This window comes from Aquarana catesbeiana, linkage group LG04, assembly GCF_042186555.1.
Source record: "Aquarana catesbeiana isolate 2022-GZ linkage group LG04, ASM4218655v1, whole genome shotgun sequence".
NCBI lineage: Eukaryota > Metazoa > Chordata > Amphibia > Anura > Ranidae > Aquarana > Aquarana catesbeiana.
In genome coordinates this window covers 567,352,012-567,373,364 of record NC_133327.1, presented here as the reverse complement: position 1 = coordinate 567,373,364, position 21,353 = coordinate 567,352,012, and the positions used below count along the sequence as shown (strand labels likewise).

The 21,353-nt window shown below is 43.1% G+C and overlaps 1 long non-coding RNA gene across 10 annotated transcripts in view; it reads right to left on the bottom strand.

Moving 5' to 3' along the window:
- LOC141140654 (uncharacterized) overlaps positions 1-20,603 on the bottom strand; it is a 905,916-nt gene extending 885,313 nt beyond the window's left edge. For 4 of the 10 annotated variants that reach the window (XR_012243973.1, XR_012243971.1, XR_012243963.1 and 1 more), the window contains exon 1: positions 20,322-20,598. This is a non-coding gene — a long non-coding RNA (uncharacterized lncRNA). Of the gene's footprint in view, positions 1-20,321 lie in introns of all 10 variants that reach the window. The other 6 variants (XR_012243970.1, XR_012243966.1, XR_012243969.1 and 3 more) reach the window with 4 other exon arrangements.
- Between the last annotated feature and the right edge of the window lie 750 nt (positions 20,604-21,353).

Below are 21,353 nucleotides of genomic sequence, written 5' to 3'. Positions count from 1 at the left end.
AAAAGCTGCAGAATGCCTGGACGTTAGTTTTATCTGAGGCTCGAGGTCTCCTAGTATACTGCTATGTTATGTCCAATTGAGACTACAATGTATAAGAGTTTAAAATTACATTTTTGTGGTATTATAAAATGGCAGATGGTAGAAGAGCCTTGCAAAAATAAATCTTCATCTACTTAACCTGTTATTTGTGTCATAGAAACAAGCATACATTTTTTATAGAGTAGGTTTACAAAATAGCCTTTTGCATGAAGAAATTAACATTTTAATTAAGATTGTACCTCCTTTTTCACAGCACTGTTTGCTACTAAACAACAGTTATGCTATAAATCAGCCATTCTAAACCAGTGATCCGTGGAACCCTTTATCTTTAGATATGTTATTTTGTGCCTGGGGAGGATTCTGGATCCCGGGTCCAGGGTATGTAAAGCACCTTGACTATCCAAGTCAAGGTTAAAGTGTATGTTACCCAAATCTTTCATATTTCTGATATGTGACTGTTGGATCATGTACTTGTATTAAAAATATCCCGTTCTCTTTGCATTGCTTCCTTTGTGTGAAATACCCGGTGGGTTCACATATACTTTAGGTCCAAGGTTGTATTTATTTCTTCTGCCTCCCTAGGACAATCTTGTGGAGCCCTTCTAATTGCCCATTTGACAGTCTATCTTTAGTACATCATAGCTGCAGAAAGTTTACAAAGGCTGGTAGAGGTGAGGGCTGAAAAGGACAATTCACTCATTCTGTGTTAGAACAACTAGAACCAATGACTAGGACAATTATTACCCCTACTCTTATAGCAGTTTAGCTTTATGCCGTGTACACAGGGGTGGACTTTTCGGCATCAAAGGTCCGACGGTCTTTACGATTGACTTTCGACGGACTTCCGACGGACTTTAGAACTAATGAACTCGCCTACACACGATCACACCAAAGTCCGACGGATTCGCACATGATGACGTACGACCGGACTAAAATAAGAAAGTTGATAGCCAGTAGCATACAGACGAGTGGATTTTTCGACCAGACTCAAGTCCGTCAGAAAGATTTGAAACATGTTTCAAATCTAAAGTCCGTCTGATTTTTGCCCGAAAAAGTCCGCTGCAGGTCCGATGAAGCCCACACACGGTCGGATTGGCCGACGGATTCGTCCCATCGGACCAGTCCGGTCGAAAAGTCTGCCCGTGTGTACGCGGCATTAGGAATATGAACCCAGGGTGGGGGAACTCTATGCACATTGTGCCCTATCCCACCAACAAAAACAGGCAAACTGCAGAGGCACCAACAATGAGAACCCAGCTTGCTTGTATCCTGCCAGGCGGTGCAGCAGTCTGGAACCTGTTATTATACACAACATGGATGCGATACTGACAGGAACATAATGTGTAGCTGCATTCCCCCCTGGCTGTCCTGTCACCTTAGGCCATGGCCGATGTTGGTTATGCAGATATCCAAAATTAAAATGAAAGGTGCTGGGCTTAGTGTTTTCAGGGTGTGAGGCCTGGTTACAGGTTGATTTTCTGTACACAGTCTACAGGCATTTCCAGGCACCATAAGGTGGCTTAAGTTTACCAATGAATAATGTCAGTTAACTCACATTGGTGAACCCAGCAGGTAAATTAAAGCAGCCCTATCTACCCAAAATAAACCCAGCCTATAAGATAAGAAGTATACTTACCTTTCCAGTGACCTGTGTCAGAAATTTTTAATGAGTTGCAGATCTCTGGCAGCAGCAGATGTCCAACACTTCCAGGTGTGCCATAAAGGTTTACAAAATAGCCTTTTTCATGAAGAAATTAACTATTTAATTAAGATTTTGCAGCATTGCTTGCTACAATACAACAGCTATGCTATAAATTAGCCATTCTTAACCAGTGTTCTGTGGAACTCTAGGGCACCTACAGAGGTTGCTAGATGTTTCTTGAGCTGTGGCTGATTAATCCTCCATCTGATGGTGACTCCATATGCCTAGGTCCCTACTCACCTGGAATAACCAGTAGCACAGGCATGTCCAAAGTCCGGCCCGCGGGCCAATCGCGGCCCGCGGTCCGGTTTCGGACGGCCCGCCTGGTAATTTTGACATATATATCTTTTGTGGCCCCCAACGAATCCCCGAGCGCCGGGGGCCATAAAAGATAGATATGCTGGCTGCCTTGGAGGGGGCGGGACAAGCGCCGTACAGGATACAGGAGAATTTCCTGTTTACACGGCGTCCTGTGTAAAAGGAAGTCCCGTCTCCTGCGCTGCCATTGGACAATTGTTTTGTCCATCATAGGAGGCGGGACTTTCAATTAAAGAGGCCGCCGTGTAAACAGGAATTTCTCCTGTATATCTGTTGGCGCTCGTCCCGCCCCCTCCCTGTCTCCTCCAAGGCTGCAGATGGACATGAATCAGGCTGCACTGACAGCAATGGTGAGTCTGCATTCATGTCAATGTGGTGGGGGCTGCCGTATTTATGTCAATGTGGTGGGGGCTGCATTCATGTCAATGTGGGGGCTGCATTCATGTGAATGTGGTGGGGGCTGCATTCATGTCAATGTGGGGGCTGCATTCATGTGAATGTGGTGGGGGCTGCATTCATGTGAATGTGGTGGGGGCTGCATTCATGTGAATGTGGTGGGGGCTGCATTCATGTCAATACGGTGGGGGCTGCATTCATGTCAATACGGTGGGGGCTGCATTCATGTCAATACGGTGGGGGCTGCATTCATGTCAATACGGTGGGGGCTGCATTCATGTCAATACGGTGGGGGCTGCATTCATGTCAATACGGTGGGGGCTGCATTCATGTCAATACGGTGGGGGCTGCATTCATGTGAATGTGGTGGGGGCTGCATTCATGTGAATGTGGTGGGGGCTGCATTCATGTCAATACGGTGGGGGCTGCATTCATGTTAATGTGGTGGGGGCTGCATTCATGTTAATGTGGTGGGGGCTGCATTCATGTCAATACGGTGGGGGCTGCATTCATGTCAATACGGTGGGGGCTGCATTCATGTCAATACAGTGGGGGCCACATTCATGGCAATGGAGTGGGGGCCGCAGATGGGCACTGATTAGGCTGCATTGATGGGCACTGACCCTTATTTTGCTTCACAGTTCTTTATTTAAAATTTAAGATTTTTTTTCCTGAAACTTCATTTTTAAAGTGAAGGTGCGTGTTATAAGCAGATTAAATCCGGTATATCCAAATAACACGCCCAAGCTCATCTATTCACCACACACAGCACAAAGGCAAGAGAATTCTTGTTGGGCCGTGTATTAGTGCTCGGATGGACACACTTAGACCAAATTTTAATGGTTTAAGAATGTCAGGCAAAATGGTCGGCCCTCAAGCATGTTCTATTCATCAAATCTGGCCCTCTTGGAAAAAAGATTGGACACCCCTGCAGTAGCATGACACCACTGATCTTTTTAGATGACTAAGGGTGGCATTTTAACCACCACTGTAAGGGGGAACAATCATCCTACAGACCACTAATGTAAGGAGCATTTTCCAAATCACCCCTGACAGCCTAGTCTAGGTTTCCTAATACCTGAAAATTATTAAAGGGTTCCTCTGGGGTAAAAATAATAGGAAAAGCTGCTATAAACAAATTCCCACAAAATAATCTAACATTCCTAGAAAAGTACAGGAATCCTGGGATTCTCTCTGTATGCTGTGTTTATCTTTAGATATGTTTTTTATGTGCCTGAGAAGGATTCTGAATCCTGCACCCACTCTGTATCTGTACAACTAGCAATGGCCAGGACAATTAGTACCCCTACTCTTATAGCAGTTTAGCCCACCAGCAGAAGGTGTCCAAAATTTCCAGGTGTGCCATATACCTGGTCCCTTACTACACGCTGTGGTTATTCCAATCGGCTCCTGAGCACATCTTTACATTAACTCTTTACATTACATTAACTCTTCATCTTCACAGGTCCACAACATCTCCAGTCCTAAACTTTTGATTACGTAAGGCCAATTAATATCAGAGAAAAATGAACACACAGACAGCAGATAGGAGGATGGTGTTCTTTATTTGATGGTCCCATTTTGAATAGGATGGAATAATTTCTGCTTTAGTACTGTGGAACCGAAACAATTTCACCAAAGATTCCTGCTCTTTGACACCTACAGCTTGTTCATAATTTCACATTTTAAAATGCATGCATTCTTTACATGAGTTTTTGATGCAAAAAAGAGTCTTATAATGAATTCTGTGAAGGTGTTTTATAAAGATATAGGGAACTTCCTGAATTAACAAGCATGTGAAATGGATTCATTAGGTGTTTCATGATTTTATCAAAATGTATTAAATATATTATTTTCAGGACTTTTAAAAAACGCATTGAATCATAATGCATTGATGACACTTGTTAATACTTTTGCATTGTTGCAGTTAAGTGTATCAGAAAATGCACAGAAAATGCATGGCGAGAATGAGATCTGTGCCATTATTGTCAGAGACACAGCTTTCATTTATGTATTTTCATTCGCAATTTAATGCCAAAAATGCTTCTGCCCTGGGGATGAATGGAACCAAATGCAAAACTTATGCAAAGGGCATGAAAAACATAAGTACATTCATTTTAATACAGGAGATCCTTTATCACTGGAAAACATACAAGAAAAACTTGTTTGAAAAATTACAAACATTTTAAAACACATAAGCGTACAGTAAACCATCATGTTAAATGCTTGTGCTTATGTGCACTGGTATACATTGGTATGTGCTGATTTTCATTAAAGCGGGACTTCAGTCATTTTTTTCAACTTTCCATCTATTAAATCTTCTGCTCTTGTTGTTTTAACTTTGGATAATAAAACATTTTTTTCTGCCAGTAAATACTTTATACAGCACACTTCCCGTTTCTTGTCTGGTCATTAGCCTAGGCTTATGCCATCATGCATAGCTTGCTCTCTCACTCTGGTGAGAGTTTGCCAGGAAGGGAGGGGGGTGAGTCATAAGAGGGCCAATGAGAGCTGCAAGGCTGTAGAGCTGGCGATGTGCCTCCGTGTGTCTGTGTAAATCCAGGAAGTGAACAGGCAGCAGCTTCAGCTGCCCACAGTTAAAATGGATGCAGCCAGACTTAGTGGGGGAAGATTTCTGCAGCATATTTGGCAAGTACAGAATTACAGTATGTATAAAATAATATGCAAAGTGGTTGGAGGGAAGCTTCAGAATGGTAAAGATGTTTTTATTACAAATTATGTGAGCAGACTGCAGTTCCTCTTTAAAGTGATTGTAAACATGTTATACTTACCTGCTCTGTGGTTTTAGCACAGAGCAGCTTCAAGCCTCCTCTTCTGGGGTCTCCCACTGAGCCGCTGTACTAACTATCCGATGTTAGTACATTGATCTCCCCCGCTGTGCTTTTGTTGTCTGACAAGAACACTCCGGTCTGCGCTCTCAGCCACTGGATGCCAGTGCTGATCGGGAGCCAATCGGCAGACCTTTTTCAGTCATGCCCCTTCGACTGAAGCTGGCCGACTTCTGTCGGATTGGCTGCAGTACACACGGGCCGAATGTTGGCTGGTTTCTATTGAAACGGCCAATGCCACCCAATATTCGGCTTAAGTATTTGGTGTACTAAACTTAAGTGTTGAAAGGGGGAGCTGGGGGGGGGGGAGCATGCAGAGAATGCATCTTTTAACTAGAATGGGAAATGCAGGTCAATGCAACCATAATGTAAGCGCAAGATTCTGTGAATGGTAAGTATTAAAACAATGTATTTTCTCTTGCTTCATGTACTCTGCTGCTTGATAAAATGTAAAAAAATTCATGGCAATGTGTCTGATGTGAACAAGCCCTAAACCATGAACTTTGAAAGGCATCCGGTGTCCTAGTTAGTGTTAGGAGGTAAAGTGTTTCCTCAGATTTAATAGCTTTAAATGTTTTTTTTTTTAAATAAAATAATGTGAAGCATGTCATACTTCCCTTCCCACTCCTCCCACTTCTGGGCCCCCCGCTGGCACTCGTGGATCCCCCACCCCGCCCCACAGAGTGCCCCCGTAAGAAGACATTTCGTACATGCTCAATTTTGAGCCAGGCTGTTTGCATCTATTCAGACACACAGCCCAGCTCAGTCCCACCCCCTGCTCTCTGCTCACAGGTTTTGACTGACAGCAACAGGAGCCAATGGCTTCCACTGCTCTCAGCCAAGCCTATGAGACGAGGAAGAGCTGCTGCAGACCTGCACAGCACTGGATTGAGATCAGGCTCAGGTGAGTATTTAGGGGACTGTGGAGAAGCTACTGTTAAAAGTTTTTTTTTACCTTAATGCAGGGAATGCATTAAAGGTAAAACAAACTTTTACCTTTACACCCACTTTAACATTCATATTCAGTGCAAATAAGTCATGTTGTATCCATTCAAAATGACAACAAAAATAATCTAGAGGTTCTTGTTTATATTAAAAACTGAAAGAAGGTATTTTCACATGCAATATGACTGTATTCTATATATCCTTTTGTCATAGCCTGTTATGCTCATTTTGAAAGAAAAATGTAACTTGTGCATTGAAGTGCCTTGATGAATTGTGTAAATCTCAATAAAAATTTATTGTAACAGAAAACCCTAAAGAAGGAAGCAATTCTATTTGCTGGATTCAGTAGAAATGCAGAAATAGAGAACATTTGTTTACTGAACTAAAGAGAAATCCGTCCATCAAAGTGCAGGCAGATAAAAGGATACCACTGGCCTATAATGTACACTTTTAGTCCAGCTGGATTGCTCATACGCCTATAACATAACCTTTAAGTCCAGCTGGATTTCTCAAAGAGTGGTTCCTTAATGAACATACTCAAAGTTTCTCTAGTGGTCCCAGCTAAATGTGTGTCTCGCAACAAAATGACAAGGCCCAGCACATTTGGGAAATTGTGTCAATAGACTTTTTTTAAACTGGTTTGCATTTCCATACAAGTCTATGGGAATGCAAAACCCACTTTAGGCAAGTTGAATGCAGGCCAGAAGGAGGTCTACTGCAGATCCAATACACTTGTTAATAAATTCTAATTGGTCTCTAAAGCATTTCAAACTGATGTCAAACTGATACCACTGACACAAGCCCAAAACCTGAGAGTCATCCACTTTGGTTTTGCCCCACAGGGCAATTATTTGTATTCATTTTGTGAAAGACCGATTCTCCAGTTCTGCTAACCTGGTGTTCCTTATATTCCCCAAAAATTGTTTCATGCTTGTCACGGTTCCATGTACATTGCTCCGGCGCCGGGTTTTACCTCCTGTTCAAGCTGCTCGGGTTCCTGCCAATCCACCCTGAACCTAGGTATTATTAAGCTTTTGCACCTGTGGCTTGGTGTTTGAGCAACGTGTCTCCATGCTGAAGCCGGACCCTCCTGTTCCTCTGGGGTTTGCTGTTTCTGAGTATTCCCTTATTCTGTGTTGTTTGATCCTGCCTTTGTTCTCAGTTTTTCCTTCTGCCTGAATGGCTGTACAGTTATATTTCCTTAGGTTTCTGTCCATGGATCCCTTCACTTCCTGTTGTGTGTGTCTCTCTCAGTATAGTCTCTGTGTGTACCCCGTGTCCTTCCAGCATGCTATTTGGTTGCACTGTGCCCGTACAGGTGTGCTAGAGAGCTGCAACCTGGGGGCTGTCGCGCTGCGCAACATCCACACCTCCAGTGGCTTTGGTGAAGACTGGGCAGCTCCTTAGACCCTGCAACTCTAGCACACCCCCGTTTGTATGTGGTCACACTGCTCCTCCAGCTGTGAGGATCCATTCCTGGATACACATGATGAGTTGTTCATTTGTCCACTAGATCATAAAGCTACAGTCCCAGGTGGTCTTACCCTCTGATCGTGACAATGTTCATGAGCTGCTATAGCCTATTTTAGAACCTGGTGCTGTTCTTGAAACAATCCTCACTGCAAACTACTGAACTTTATGTAGATATGTACTGTGGTCTCTCCGTGAGAGTATCTTTCTTATATCTTAGTATCTTATGGCCTCATTTACATGGCTGATCTAAGCCCTACACCACTGAAGACCAGCCACGGTGGGGATTACAGGCATACAGCCGTGACGAGGATCACAGGTGTCTACAATTAGCCATGGGTAGGAAGCCTGTACAAATCAATGACAAGCTGACATGTGTTTTGGCTATTCGCATGTACATAGACATCCGAGGTGTTACATGCAACTAGAGACAGATGAGTGGCTCTGGGTGCAAACTGCCTGCTGGTGCACTGGGCAAACGTGACTCTGCTCTTCATCACAAAGTTCATACACTTAGTCAATAAGCCCACCCATTTTAACACCTTACTCTGTCCTTATTTAGCTCTGCCATACTCTGAACTCTGCACCAGTACCAAATTAACCTGTTATCATCTTGGCTTAACCTCATTCTAATGGTGACCTTTTGGTCCATTTTCTGTTCTTAAAGCATCTTCCCAACTCACACAGGACACATGGGCTTCATCCCCTCACTCAACATTTCTTTTATACCCCTTTGCCTCTTTTATTCTAGTTGGTTACAGTCGATACATTTCTGCTCAGAAGTACATAGCACTCCAAGCCCTAGAAACAACCAATAGCGAAGAAGATTGTTTGCCTGCTATTAGAGCTGCACAATTAATTGTTAAAAAATCGTGATCTCGATTCAACCCCCCTGACATCTATATTGCATGAGTTTGCCGATTCTTTCATATAACAAGAGAGACTTATCTGCTCACTCAGCTGTCAAAAGAAAACATCCGGGCAGTCTGCCAAGTTTTTACCATGAAACATTGTAACTATTCCTTCTTAGATCAAAGGGATAAACTTCCATGTGAAGAAAAAAATCCAGGCAGTCTGCCAAGTTTTTAAACATGTAAATGCAGGAAGTTTAACCACTTAAAGTCTAAATCTTTTTCTGACACTAGTTTCTTAAGTTAAAATTAATATTTTTTGCTAGAAAATTACTTATTATATATTATATATTATTATAATTATTATAATATTTTATGTCACACTGTATTTGCACAGCGGTCTTTCAAACGCAATTTGTTTGGAAAAAATACACTTCAATGCATAAAAAAAAAAAAAAAAAGAAACAGTAAAGTTAGCCCAATTTTTTTTTGTTTTAATGTGAAAGATGATGTTACGCTGCGAGAATCGTGAGAGAATCGTGATCTATCTTCTAAGCAAAAAAATTGCGATTCTCATTTTAGCCAGAATCGTGCAGCTCTACCTGCTATACAACACTGAGCTAGACCTACCTTTGTTTACATCTGCCCTAAAAAGATAGAAAGCCCAAATAACTTCAACACATTCACTACATGCAGCAGACAATGGCCATCTCTCGACTAAAGGGTCACTATTTTCAACTTTAATAGATACAATAAAATTAGATCCTTTCCTGCAAGCAGAGATAGAGTGCTTGGGTGTGTCTGGCCAGATATGTTAAATTACAGAGAACACCAGTAAGAACAGTCAAATTCTGGAGTGTATTGGATTATGTATATAGTATATAGAACAAAGACAGGAAAGTAGAGGTAAGACAATGAAAATGGAGGTCGTTATCACTATGTCCATTTGACCAAATATCTATTTCTGTGGCTTTAGTTTAGATTGGAATGCAAAGATAACTGTTGCCTCCAAAACCACTGTACATTTAAGTTCCTTGTGAAACGGGTGGAAATTCGTTCACAGAGCGGTGAAACAGCTATATGAGATTTAGTACTGTGCCGATTTTCTCGTGCACTGCAGGGAACCATATGATCCATGAGTATCATCAGACTATGAATCACATTCATTTGAAGCTGATCTGAATTTGGCAGATTGTCTTGCTTATCATGTCTGTTGTCATTGGTACCATCCAAACAATCTTAGTTGCATACCAAAGCACATACCATGTATCATTTGATTTCCTTCTACATTTAATTTCTTTCCCATGGCTTTGACAAATGTGTTGATAGAGCAGTGAAACAGCTATGTGAGGTTTCGTACTGTGCTTGTGATTTTCAGGTAAAAAGTGCCATATGATCCATGGGTATCATCAGACCATGAATCACCACAATCTGAGACTGATCTGACTTTGGCATTTGTATCAAATGTCCTCCTTATAAAAATACACTATTACAAAGTAAACATAGGCCTTGTCAATATTTATTTCAAGGATTATTGAAGTCACCCCATGTAAGTATGCAGCCAACACAAAAGCTACTAAAAACGTAAAGATGTTTGCTTTAGAAAAGCTGTCAAGATGTGCAGACAATTCACAGGAAGGACGTAAAGTAGGTTCAAATGGCTCTGTTTATTATAGTTTACTGGTGAATATCTGCGTTACTGATTTGCCTGTTACAAATTCAATTAGCATCTTTGGTATATTAATCCTTATACCCTCTCCAATACCATATAATGTACATCGCTCTGAGTGACAGGACCAAGATTAACACAGGTGGAAGAATTAACCACTTGCTTACTGGGCACTTCCGCCCCCTTCCTGCCGAGGCCAATTTTCAGCGCTCTCACACTTTTAATGACAATTACGCGGTCATGCAACACTGTACCCATATGACATTTCTATAATTTTTTCACACAAATAGAGCTTTCTTTTGATGGTATTTAATCACCACTGGGTTTTTTTTTTTTTGCTAAACAAAAAAAAAGACTAAAAATTTTGAAAAAAAAAAGTTTTTTCATATTTTGTTATAACATTTTGCAAACAGGTAATTTTTCTCCTTCACTGATGTGTGCTGATGAGGCTGCACTGATAGGCACTAATGAGGCGGCACTGATGGGCGCTGTTAGGTGGCACTGGTGGGCCCTAATCAGGAGGCACTGATGAGGCTGCACTGATGGGTGGCACTGATAGGTGGCATGATAGGCGACACTGATAGGCAGCACTGATGATGAGGCACTGATTGGCACTGATAGGCAGCACTGGTGGGCACTGGTAGGTGGCACTGATAGGCACTGATAGGTGGCACTGGTGGGCGCTGATAGGTGGCACTGATTAGCAGCACATGCAGGTGCTAAGGGGATCAATGTCCCTCTAATCCCTCTAACAGAAGCCACTGTTTGTTTTTTTTTCCTCCACGCTGACAGTTTCACCGATGATCACAGAGCGTCCATTTCTGCATCCAGGGTCAACTTTTCAGCATGCTGGCTTACTGGCTGATATTGAGACGAGAGGTGACACATGAAGTTGAATTGCTTAAAGCCCTTTTGGCCTTACTTCTCCTATGGGTCACATGAGTACACTTAGTTCTGCACTCCTGTGAATGAGACTAATGTCAACCGATGTCACTCAGCCAGGCTAGACTCTGGATCAGTCCCGATTTTAATGTCGGAATCCACCCAGATGGCTGGCCGGCAGTTGGCCCAGCCTCTCAGCATGCCGCTGGGAGCCTGAGCCAGACGCTCTCAGCCCTTGCACAGCCCGGTGCTTCAGTGAGCGCTGGAGGGGCAGAGCAGAGAGCGGCTGACTGTCAGTCAGTCACCGACTCTTTGCTAACTGAAGACTGAGAACTGAGCAATCAGTGGTCTTTGATCGCTCAGTTCTCGGTCTTAGAGTCGGCGGGGGACAGATGCAGCATCAGACCAATGCTGCATCCACCTACGAGAGTATAATTTTTTTTTTTTAATTCCCAGACTTGTGTGTCATCTCTCTGGCTGTTCAGTGTATAAGTGTGTGTAAATCAGAAGACTGACTATACGGAATTAAACAATCCTTTTACAAGTACATCAGTAAACATATATGCATTTTAATGGTATGTTTACCCTGTGCTTATTTGTCTGCCAACCATCTGCATACAGTATATTTTTCATGCTTTATAGGCCCAGGTAGTACACTGGTTAGTGTAGTAAAGGGTTAAAAAACCCGCAGTGGAGAATGATGGTTTTAATCTGACTCACTGGTAATGCAGACACTTTCATTAATAATTTCTGTTACAGCCTAGTATGACATGAGTGACATCAACCTACAAAAAAAACCACAGTCTTGATGTATAAAAGGGCAGCAACAAATCTTTACAATCTCTTACATAATAAGGGGGAACTCGATCTAAACAAAGATCTTCATTAAACTATGCATACACCGTCATTTTTAAAATGTTTTTGGCTTGGAAAGGAAAGGTCAATACCATTGTTCAACTATGAATAGGAAAAAGAAAGTCATCTGATAAGCTTCTCCTCCTTAATTTACCATCACCGTTTTTCATTTCATTACAAAAACTGGCTTACAATATTTTTGAGCAGACTGGTTTTAAAACCATATGTGTACCAGTTGCGCCTGGTGGTAGGTTTTTTTGGAGGGGCGGTCCCGCACTTACCCCATCAAGATCGCTGCAGCTCCGGGCGGCAGGTGGCAGCTTCCCCTGCATCTCCTTCTTCCCTGCATCAAGCCGTGCAGCTCCTCCCTCCTCTCCTCCGTGCGCCTCCTCCCTCCTCCTCCTAGGCAGCCAATCAGATCGCCTCTTCTTTCGGCCAATCGAGTGACGGGTCTCATGACCTACTTCCTGATTGGCCAGGAGGAGAATCAGTGTGACAATAGCGAATATTAACTCACTGTGTCATACAAGTGGGTGTGCTTACTGCGCCCCGAGCCCACCCTTTTTTAAAGCCTATTAGAGCCTCTGGCTCTAATCACGTGCTTCAAAAAAAAAATTGGGGTCCATGCACCTGAGCCCTGCATGTACATTGGGGGGCCGGATGCATTGATAGGGGGGGCAGCGCCCCTGCACCCTGCATTACGGACCACCACTGATGTGTACTATGAAGCAACCGTGTACCCTATATACACATACAGTACCTATAGTGATCTAAAATGGAAAAAATTAGAATGTCTGTTAAAGAGTAGGCACCACAAGGTCTACACATCTCTTGTTAAATATTTCCAGAGCCCCAGAACTGCCTAAAGCCGGCCATACACTGCTTGATTCCTGATGGCTCGGCCAAAATTTGATCATTGCAGTGCATGGCTCTGCTGCATCATTCTGTGCATAGAAAATTGATTGTCCAACTGTCTTCTGTAGAAGAAGCCTGTCAGAAAACTGTTAGCCAAGCAGCATCTACATCCAATCAGATGCAGGTACTGTTTGGGTATTACATTATATAATAGCTTGGTACACAATAACCTGGCAGGGGGGATTCGACTATCTGCATAAAGGAATGTGCTAGATTGCTTAGAACCTATATGTGTATAGCCAGCTTATGAAGATACAGACTTCCTGAAAGCTAAAGGCTCAATGACATGCAAAGAAGCTCAATGTTACCATGTAGGAGGAAAAGGTGTGTGTGTGTGGGGGGGCAAGCATGCATTGGGAAAGTCAGTATTTGACTATACTGTTCCAATGGAAGTTTTTTATTACTGCAGGTTTACTTAAAAAAAACAAAAAACAGAGGTTCTACAAAACCTTTTCTATAGTTTTTTTATTGGCTGATCTTCTCTAAGGATAACTAACTATACATTAAAGTGGTTGTAAACCCTTTACAACAACTTTATGCTACAGGTAAGCCTATAATAAGGCTTACCTGTAGCTACCCTGGATATCTCCTAAACCTGCACGGTTTAGGAGATATACCCCGTCCCCTGCAAGTGCCGATGTCATTGGCACATAGGCACTGGGGAAAACTTGCTTCAGTCTGTGTGCCGTTACCGGCGGCTTCTGCCTGCGGAAGTGACGTCATCGCGGCTCCAGCCAATCACAGCACCGGAGCCGCGATACCCAGAAGTAACCCCCGGGAGAGATGTCGCCGGCCAGAAGGGGAGACGAGGACGGCTGCGGGGGCTTCGATCTAAGGTAAGTCATTCATAATGAGCTAGTATGCTACGCATACTAGCTCATTATGCCTTTGTCTTGCTGGGTTTTTGTTTTTTTTTACCAGGGTTTACAACCACTTTAATACAATTCATCCTAACTACCCCCGTCCCCCTTCTTATTTTAGCTATACAAACTTTTAGTTACCTGAGATTAGCAGGCTACTTGATCCTGGAGCAGCAGTCCACACCAGCGGTACTTGGCCATATTGTACATGTATTACTTTTCTCCTTAGTACCTAATGGAAAAGCCATCTATTTAAAAGCCTGTATGTTAATGGATTTTCCATTAGGCATGATTTAAGTAAAAATAGGCAGCACATGTATAGTATGAATTGTCCAAACTTTAAATGCTTGGCAAACACTGCAGCTACCACTGGCTGCTTTACTGTACCCACCAAAAATAAAAACACCTTAATGTGGAGTTCCACTCTGAACAAATCCTATAGCTGCTGACTTTTAATAAATGGACACTTACCTGTCCAAGGATCCAGTTCTGTCCTCATCCGGGCTTCACTAGCCTCCAGGTCCCCGGGGCCGACATTCTAACTGCGGGCAGGCTTTCAGCTTCACTGCCAGCTGCTCACGCTGTACTTTGTGAATGGTCCAGCAGTCTTCTGGGACCTGTGACATGTGGAAAAAATGATCCGCACGCCGGTTGTTGCTCTTAAAATTTCTTCATTTTATTGAATAGCCACAGTGGACAAACACAGATTGAGTCAGTTTACGCGTTTCATCCTATAAAGCTTAGTTATGACTAAGGCCTCATAGGCTGAAACGCGTCAACTGTCAACTCAATCTGCATTTGTCCACTATGGCTATTCAATAAAATGAAGACATTTTCAGAGCAACAACCGGAGTGTGGATCATTTTTTCTGTATTACTCTACTCAGCCAGCGACTGTGGATCGAGCACCTGGGAGCTCTGCTATCTATGTGTTGTATGGGTAGTAGCACTGACTTTTCTGTTTATACTTTGGACCTCTGACATGTCCCAGAAGACCACGGGGAGGGGGGAAAGAGAACTTCCACTTGAATCACGATCCAAGTGGATGTGGGAGCGGGAACCTGTCAAAACTAGGGAGGGGAGATGTCTTAAAGAGGAACTTCCCCTTTTAGGTGGAGCTCTGCTTTAAATAGGGTCTGAACAACATATCCATAGCATCTTTAAAGACCAGAACTTCCTCATCTGGGACTGTCATGGTCTTATTCAACTAGGAATTGGCAACAGCTGGAGAACCCCATTTTTGTAGAATTTGTTCTTCATGGAGTACTGCCGTGGTATTACTATGGAGTACCATGGTACTGCTGTGTAGTATGTAGCCCCAGTGGCTTAGAAGAGGATTGAATTGCCATTTATGTAAATTGCAGCTCCTAGACCAAGCCATCTGCTATTTAGAGGATAGGAAAAGGTGAAATGACTAGAATGGGACTAGGAGGCAGTTAGGCATATGTAGGACCAGGGATCACCAGCAAGCCTGTAAAAGTAAAGTCTTTTTTGGTCTCCCAAAACAAGCAAACACAAATAACTTCCTTCAGCAAAAGTACATCAAACAGTTCATAATCCCAGTATACAGGAAACCATACAACAGACTCACCACCAGACTCTCAGTTCCACAGGGGGGTTTAGGGTTCATACTTATTTTAGGGTGCCACAAAGCCGCACAGAACACGGACACAGAAGCTGATTCCATCCTGCTGCCTTTCAAGACTCCCCTTGCATGGGGCTTAAACCCTTCAGTACCAGAGTCGCTGTAATCTGAGTTTGGAAGTTCTTCCCCACCCAAAACTTTTTGAACTTCCAAAACTCTGGGTCCCTAATAAGGATTTAGCAATTCAGAGAGTACTGAAAATGAGTCTTCTTCTTTTCAGCCAGATTACCCCAAATTCTTTATCCTGCATGGGTGAGAAGAGAACCCCTGAGTACTCAACATTATCTTCAAACTGTCCCTTTTAAAGAGACCTAAACTAAAATAACAAGGAAATATACCCGCCATCCAGGACACATTCCCAGTGTCCTGTACATCATATAATGTTTGAAATCTGTCTGCTCCAGTTGTCCAGTAATTAGCATTGAAAACTGCAGACTACTACCAGTGACACCAAACAACGCATGGTTTTGTTTAGCCGCCCATGCTGTCTACGTCCTGTGATCACAAAGCCTGACTGAGAGATGCTTCCTCTGTGCCCTTATGCTGTCAAAGACATAGATAGCACAAGCGGGGCTGAGAGATACCATGATGTCGCTGGTAAATAGCTGGCAGATTCCACTGTTAATTGCTGGGCAATCAGAGACCAGACAGAAGTAAATAATGGTACTATGCATTTATGAAGATACAGTAAAACCTTGGATCACGAGCATAATTCGATCCAGAAACATGCTTGTAATCCAAAGCACTTGTATATCAAAGCGAATTTCCCCATAAGAAATAATGGAAACTCAAAATGATTTGTTCCACAACCATTTATTCATAAATTCTTCAGTTTATAGTCCATATAAAAAAGATTATAGCAATGTGATAGGTTGTGTAGCCATAAAATGTCCATCCACAAATGGAAGCCTCCACAAGGGGATTAGAAGTAAAATCCAGCAGGAGCTACAGGGTATAAAAGAGAGAAGGGGCGTGTAGGAGGGAAGTGTAGCAATATGGTTACATTCAATGAAGGTACAACATTTAGCAACTCAAATGTTTGATGATTAAAAGAGACACATCTAAGTATGCAGGCATACGGGGTAAAGTTGTCCACATAGACCAGGAATATGTCATTAGCGGACCTCCAGCTGTTGCAGAACTACAAGTCCCATGAGGCATAGCAAGACTCTGACAGCCACATGCATGACACCCAGAGGCAGAGGCATGATGGGACTTGTAGTTTTGCAACAGCTGGAGGTCTGCTAATTGCATATCCCTGACATAGACCATCCCCCACACCTCTGGCTCTCACCGCTGTCAGTCTGCAATCGTGGCCGGGAAGACTACCCTGCAGTAGAGGGATCTGAAAGTGAGGCTTGAACCGCTCGTGGAGCGCAACATGGAAGGGACAACGTCAATGGTGGTGAGGAGGACGGTCTATGTGGACAGCTTAAACCCCGGATGCCTGCATACTTAGATGTGCCTGTTTTAATCATCAACCATGTGAGTTGCTAAATGTTGTACCTTCATTAAATGTAACCGCAATACTACACTTAGAGGCGCCTCTCTTCTCTTTTATACTCAGGTGTGACATGACGCTACTCGTATATGAAGACATCGCTTGTATATCAAGTCAAAATGTATTTAAAAATGTTGCTTGTCTTGCAAAACGCTCTCAAACCACGTTACTCTCAAAGGTTTTACTGTATATGTGTTATACGGCAGTTTAATGTCTATAGAGAAAATCTAGTGTGAACTTTCACTTTGGATGATATTTATTTTTTAGTTTTTCTGACACTGCATTTATATGGTCACTTGAAATGTAATCAGTACAAAACGCGATTCTTCTTTAAGGCCGCCTAAATTACCAGTGACCTGAATGCATATAAAACAGACATAATTAATATTTTTTACAATATTTTGTAAACAAAGATAAAAAAAAAAAAAAAAAAAAACATGGGAGAGGTCTGTTTCCTCCTGCTGTGCCTTCCTGCCTGATGCAAATCTTCCTCGGCAAACATGGATAAAAACAAAGAGCAACATAATGAGAACTCTTCCTCTGAGTAAACTTGTGAAAAAGTGACATTATTGAATTTAGTCTTTTTTTTCCAGCTGCTTGTAGCATATGCACTTGCAAAGTTCCATAAGCAGCATGCACGTGGGTCGTTTTGTAAATGGCGCCTAAACGTGTCACATGACAACAGAGAGGTAGTCACCTCACTACGTCTGCGACTGTACACCTCTGCACTGGCAGCCTCACTTCAGCTTTATTTGAATTTCAGAATTAATCTTTAAAAAGAAACAGGAAGTTCATGTTTGATACAATCCTGTCATCGTACAGCATTCACCACAAATATAACTTCCTCTTTACAGTCTTGATGTGTGTGAAACAGCAATTTTACAAAAAGGCAGCACAGGAAAGCGAATGTGCTGACAGAATGCTGATAATTCTTTACAGGCCCCCAGCACTCCAACATTTTATTTTAATATGTGTTAACATTTCTTGAAGCTTCTCAATATAGGAAACACATTTATCCTTATTTACTTCATTAAAAAAAAGGAAATGGTTTGACTTAGCTGACATCACCTAAAGAAAAATTAAATATTGATTCAGAATAAAAAGGAAACTGGACCGTGATCTGATCCTCAAGTAATAATTTATTAGTCCAATAGCCTACAGCAACCCTTCAGACTTCTCTTCTAAAACCAAACTGGGACTAGGTGAATTCTACATAGCTGCTATAGGTTACTACATTTAATATAAAAACTCGCCATTGAGGATGAAAGCAAAAATCAATGAGTTCAGGAGTAGAAGTAAAAAGCAGAGTAGTGTCTATACAATAGGAAAAAATGGCAAGTGTTTACAAAAACATATAATTGCAAATTATGATAAACAACACTTACCACAAATGATGAGCAATGTAAGTTGAATTAAAGACACAGGGATCCCTATGCAAATGCAAATCCCCACATCTTGCAAGATTTGTGATGGCACAACAGCTGGAAGTGACAGTCACTGGTCATCTATTGCTAGAGATAGTCACTGGGCATATTCATAGCACTTGCTAGCAACAGGTCCACTATCCAGCTCTTGCTAGCAATAGTCACCGGACAACTTTGCAGCCCTTGCTAGCAATAGTCACTGACTACCTCTGCAGACTTGCTAGCAATAGTCACTGCTTACCTTCCCAATCCCAGCCCTTGCTAGCAATAGTCACTGGCTACTGTTCCAGACTTGCTAGCAATAGTTACTAATCATCTTTGCAGCCCTGGCTAGCAATAGCCACTGGTTAACTTCCCAGCACTTGCTAGCAACAGTTACTGTTCACCTTCCCAGACTTTATTGCATAGTCACTGATCATTTTTGCAGCCCTGGCTATCAAAATTCCCAGATATGCTAGCAATAGTCACTGGTCACTTTCCCAGCCCTGGCTAGCAATAATCACTGGTCACCTTCCTAGATATGCTAGCAATAGTCACTGGTCACCTTCCCAGATATGCTAGCAATAGTCACTGGTCACCTTCCCAGATATGCTAGCAATAGTCACTGGTCACCTTCCCAGATATGCTAGCAATAGTCACTGGTCACCTTCCCAGATATGCTAGCAATAGTCACTGGTCACCTTCCTAGATATGCTAGCAATAGTCACTGGTCACCTTCCCAGATATGCTAGCAATAGTCACTGGTCACCTTCCTAGATATGCTAGCAATAGTCACTGGTCACCTTCCTAGATATGCTAGCAATAGTCACTGGTCACCTTCCTAGATATGCTAGCAATAGTCACTGGTCACCTTCCTAGATATGCTAGCAATAGTCACTGGTCACCTTCCTAGATATGCTAGCAATAGTCACTGGTCACCTTCCTAGATATGCTAGCAATAGTCACTGGTCAATTTCCTAGATATGCTAGCAATAATCACTGGTCACCTTCCTATATATGCTAGAAATAGTCACTGGTCACCTTCCTAGATATGCTAGCAATAATCACTGGTCACCTTCTCAGATATGCTAGAAATAGTCACTGGTCACCTTCTCAGATATGCTAGAAATAGTCACTGGTCACCTTCTCAGATATGCTAGAAATAATCACTGGTCACCTTCTCAGATATGCTAGAAATAGTCACTGGTCACCTTCTCAGATATGCTAGAAATAGTCACTGGTCACCTTCTCAGATATGCTAGAAATAGTCACTGGTCACCTTCTCAGATATGCTAGAAATAGTCACTGGTCACCTTCTCAGATATGCTAGAAATAGTCACTGGTCACCTTCTCAGATATGCTAGAAATAGTCACTGGTCACCTTCTCAGATATGCTAGAAATAGTCACTGGTCACCTTCTCAGATATGCTAGAAATAGTCACTGGTCACCTTCTCAGATATGCTAGAAATAGTCACTGGTCACCTTCTCAGATATGCTAGAAATAGTCACTGGTCACCTTCTCAGATATGCTAGAAATAGTCACTGGTCACCTTCTTAGATATGCTAGCAATAATCACTGGTCATCTTTGCAGCCCTGGCTAGCAATAGTCACTGATCACTTTCCCAGACTTGCTAGCATTAGTCACTGGTGACTTTCCCAGCCCAGTCTAGCATTAGTAACTGGCTACCCTTCCCAAACTTGCTAGCATTAGTCACTGATCATCTTTACAGCCCTGGCTAGCAATAATCACTGGTCACCTTCCCAGACTTGGTAGAACATAATAGCTTAGCAGTGTGCATGGCACAATCATCCATCCCTGCTTCTGTAGTCTGATAATACCATCCTGGTTCTATCACTTAGAATTGATCCCAGTAAAGTTACCATTTAGTAAAAATGTTGCAAAGCAAAACCTGCCCAGTCTCTATGAAGGTGACACATGAGTGTTTGTAGCACATTGGGTGCCCTGGTGACACAGACATGTACATTGTAGTGCAGGAATGGACAGTGCAATGTTTCTTACCTGCACAGGTGACATACAGATCAGCACAGTCTGCTCCTATCTCAGCACTTTTAGTTGGCCGTCTATACTCTACATTCTCGTACTGCACATGATTGCCACTGCAGTGTCACTTTTTTCCTGTGAAGTGTTCCTTCCCAGGCAGCTGTTGTTGCTGATTTCTACACAGAACTGTCACCAGGCAGCCTGGAGCTGTCACAAGAGCTCCGCACACCCACTTGCGCGCTCCCGACTCATCCTCAAACGGTGTGCCTACCTTCCCGCACTGCGCATGTGCAGCTTTGTGCCGCTCTCGCTCACAAACTGCGGCTCACGATGACAGCTCACTGCTCCGCCCGCCATTAACCCCTTCATTACCACCTGTCATCACATCAACCCCCTGATTACTCTCAGTGCTTTTCTAATAACACTTTCATCACCAGGGAGACACTTGTACTCAGCAGCATCAACAGCAGTAGCAGTTTGGATTAGAGGGTGATACAATTTATTAGTTAGCCTTTGAATAATATAATTCTAAATCCAGGGCTTTTATTCCCAGACAATAGGTGCAGGAACTCCCCTTTTCAGAGTCACCCCTTGTCTCTGCCCCCTACCCACCTGTGAGCACAGTTCCTTGGTTCCGCCCCCTACCCACCTCTGAGCACCATTCCTTGGTTCCACCCCCTACCCACCTCTGAGCACCATTCCTTGGTTCCACCCCCTACCCACCTCTGAGCACCGTTCCTTGGTTTCGCCCTCTACCCACCTCTGAGCACCGTTCCTTGGTTTCGCCCTCTACCCACCTCTGAGCACTGTTCCTTGGTTTCGCCCCCTACCCACCTCTGAGCACAGTTCTTTGGTTCTGCACCCTACCCACCTCTGAGCACCGTTCCTTGGTTCAGCCCCTACCCACCTCTGAGCACCGTTCCTTGGTTCCACCCCCAACCCACCTCTGAGCACCATTCCTTGGTTCCACCCCCTACCCACCTCTAAGCACCACTCCATGGTTCCGCCCCCTACCCATCTCTGAGCACCATTCTATGGTCCTGCCCCCTA